The sequence below is a fragment of the Pinus tabuliformis genome, chromosome J (assembly GCF_031772625.1).
Source record: "Pinus tabuliformis cultivar Carrire ecotype Pingquan chromosome J, CPIR1, whole genome shotgun sequence".
Classification (NCBI taxonomy): domain Eukaryota; kingdom Viridiplantae; phylum Streptophyta; class Pinopsida; order Pinales; family Pinaceae; genus Pinus; species Pinus tabuliformis.
Genome location: NC_142295.1, coordinates 313,999,210 through 314,003,096, shown reverse-complemented (window position 1 = coordinate 314,003,096; position 3,887 = coordinate 313,999,210).

Genomic DNA, 3,887 nt, shown 5'->3' with positions numbered 1-3,887 from the left:
ATCCTTGCTATTAAAATTCCTCATATCTATATTTGGAGTGTGTGGGTCTTAAACCCAACATTGGAGTCTTTAAAATCATAATTCATATTTCTATTGTCCTCATCATGATTTTCATGGATTACCTTGTCACCACTAGGAATCCTTTCTTGCAAAAACTTTGTCAAACCTTGCTTCAACCCTTCCATATTGACATTCATCATTGATTCCACATTTGATTTTAAACCATACTTCAAACCTTCAATTTCCATTTCCATTTTTGCTTCTAAACCATCCATATTAACTTGGAGTTGTCACCCATGAGCCAGATTCCAGGGACTAAGAGGGTATTACTCAAGGGAATAAACACCAAATGCCAACCAAACATAAGGAATCTATAGGTATTCTTAGAGTCAATCGATGCATAGGGAACCTAGTGGCTTGCTGCCTCCACTCTCCAGATATCAAATAGCCACACACTCTAGGGACTCGAAAGGATTCACCTCCACCTTGGCAACATGCAACTCAGTGGTTCCATCCAGTGAAGGGAATCAAGAACTCACTACCAAAACTAGTCAAGTAAGTGTTGAAGCCCCGAAAATCGGGTCGACAACAAGGGGGATACCCACCCGGTCCGGACCTTGGTTGGCAGCTCCTTATCCGTTTGGTATAGCGGGTCCGACTGGGGATAATGGGACCAATTTCCCAATCTAAGGGTGTGCGTGTGCAGAGTTGGATGATGTTGATCTACAAGTTCTAATCTAAGCTACTTTAGTCTAATTCTATGATATTGTAATCTAATGAAAACAACACATCTAATCTATGCTAACCCGGAATGTATTTCTTCTATTATGCGATCTAAAGAGATTTCAGACAATAACTGGTAATAAAGATCATTCAGCTATCATAAGAATAGAAATCAATTAAGATGAACCAATTTGCATAAAAAGTTAGGCAAAACAGTTGTGAACAGCATATCGCATAATAAGTTATTCATATATCAAACATAAATAAATGATTCCACCGTACAAAAGTGCCAAATGGTAACTCACACATTCATGCAATAACATATAAACAACTAAAAACTGTATATCACTTCAAGAATATAAGCAGAAATGGCCAAGAGATAAAAGTACCATTTATGACTAGTCCTACTCATAAGCTTCAAGCAATAATGATTTATCTCTCCTTGTTCTGATATCTACCAAGAGTACAGAAGTGAAACATCAGTAGTAGATATCAAATGCAAAAATTAATAAACCTTGATCCATTCATTCATCAAAACCTCCTCTAAGGGTGCATAAGTGCATGTTCTGAGGACAAGTTTTTGAAAAATTTCCGGACCCTTCTCCAAATGCATGAGAAGGGTTTAAATACTGCTAACTAAACAAATTAATTACATAAATTTCGGATACGGTTCAAAATGACCGCCCTTTATCTAAGTAAAATTATTTCTAAAAATTGAATCTAATTTCTAACTATTTCTGCAGTTACTCCTTAGTGCTGTGAGCATGCAACATTTGCCTGGGAAGAGTCGGCTGGTCATCTTCTGCATTTTTTTGAGCTACGAAAATAGAAATGGCAAGCGCTGGCACCTCTTTTTAGTAAACTAGAAGATATTTTTGAGAATCATCTTCTGGTTGGGCGAATTTACTGCGTGTATGCTTGGTAACAACCCAGATTCTTCTTCAACTGCCTCTGCTTTTGCTATCTCGGCTTCCGGACTCATGGATGACTAAGCAAGTTAGGGACTTTGCTTTCTGAACAATTTTCTTAGCGATGCGCGATTAGCGCTAGGCGCTAATCGCGCATCAAAAACTGCCTCCGTTCTTTGATCCGGGCCTTTCTGGTGCGTTTTCCGCCTTTAGCGCTTTTTCCTTTACCGGGCATGAGCTTCAGAATTTTGTAAACATGCTGCTTTTGTGAGTTTCTTGACCTTGAGTGTCGAATCGCCTATTGATATCAGTATCTGTTCAGCAACACTCTGAAATCTGCGTTTCTGTTGCATGCGGCATCCGTGTATGAGGGCATCTCTTTTCTGTTCTCTGAGCATTGACGCTTTCCCTTTTTCTTTAGATGTTTCCTGCACATTGCTTCATGTTGTTCCCTGTTTTTTATTCCTGCAGTTCACACAAAGGAAAAGAGTAATGATAGTAAATTTTGACATGAAAGCTTTGAGCTCTATGAATGTATAAAATCATGACACCCACAGTGAACTGACTCTTTGAAAAACACAAAACTGTCCTACATGAATAAATTGGCGTACATTCATTAATTTTCTTTAAGCCATGCGCTCAATTTTTGGTTTAAGGACAGCTTTTCTTGGGTGCTGAGTCGAGGAAAATTTGCGATGGGTGATTTCTGCGACTCGCAGATCGCAGTTATCACAGATCGCATTGATCGCAGATCGCAGTTATCACAGCATCGCGGTTATCGCAGTATCGCGGCATCGCAGATCGCAGATTGCTGCAATTTGTCAAGTTATTCGTGCTGTTTATGTGACGTTGCGATATGCGATATCGCATATCGGTCATCGGAGATTTTCTTAAGATTATTCATTTATGGGCGCTTCTCAATGTATGCGATGTGATGAATTTCGCACCACTTCTTCGCAGTGGTTTTAATGTGCTCATAAAGGAATGCTTGACTCTTCTCTGTGCGATGCATTTTTTAGGAGTATAATACAAAACAAATTTTATAAAATCTTTTTGGATTTTTTACTAAGGGTCCCCACTTCTTTAGCTTTATTGCTAATACTAAAGAAGGAGGGGGGTTGTTGGTGGTCACAACAATGGCGATTCACTTGGAAGAACCAGTTATCTCTGCTTTTCTATTGAATTCTTTAAATTTCCAAAACAGAAAATTTTTTCATAAATCTAAACTTTGTTATGGACAGACAGAGTACATTATGCCTTATTCTATCAATGATATTTTGTTTCAACTTCTTTCTTTTCTAATTGTTTGCTTCCTCGGGCTTGTCTTTGTATCTACTTCTGCCATTACTAGGTCATGTAAAGATAAAATAAAGTCTTCTCTGTGTGCTAGCCTTAAAATATGCTCGTTTGCCGTAGGTAGAGCCTCTGCTGCCAGCAGGCGTCCATAGCCTCGACAGGGTTACCTGTTACCCAGCAATGATCCTTTATCCCGTTTAAGGTTATCTACAACCCTCAAAGAACAATCCATTTTGACACTTTTTCCTTTTTTATTCTTAAAGAACAATGTCTTGGTTTGGTAGCCAAATTATGACACAGTCATTCACTTGATTTACACTTTTGCTGAACAAGCTGGCTCGTGATGAGACCCCTTGTCTTTTGATTTCAATAATCTTGAGTCATTGCCCTATTTTGATGGACAGTGTTTGGCAAAGTCAGCAAAGTTATAATATCTGTGATCATGATAAGCCGGCTCGTGATGAGACCTCTTATTCTTTGAGATATAGTGTTTCTTGGATTGTCTCTCTGAATGCTGCGATTTTCTTTAACAGGGAGGATATCATCGCTTTCCTTAAGAAAGCTCTGGACGACAATAATAGAGTTTAAAAAATAGCAGTTTCACAGAAAATCTTTATTTTGTTATTGATACCTTTCATTGTGCTGATATAAAACAATTCCTTCGCTAAAGGTTGCTTTCATCAAATTTTTTGAAGTTGAAACTAATATCATATCTAGGCTAAAGTTTTTAACTGTGTCTGTCAATAATAAAGATCAGATTTTCAAAAGTTTTCTATTTATACAAGCGAAAAGCTCAAAATCTGAAAGAGAATTGGTGCCTTCTTCGCGAATACCGATAGTAACCATTAACAACTGGTTTTATTATGAAAGAAAAAAAGAAAAACAAAACTATTCTACAAAATAGAAGAATAATCTTCTATGGAAAATATATTTTAAGGATTTGACCATTCATAGGCAAAG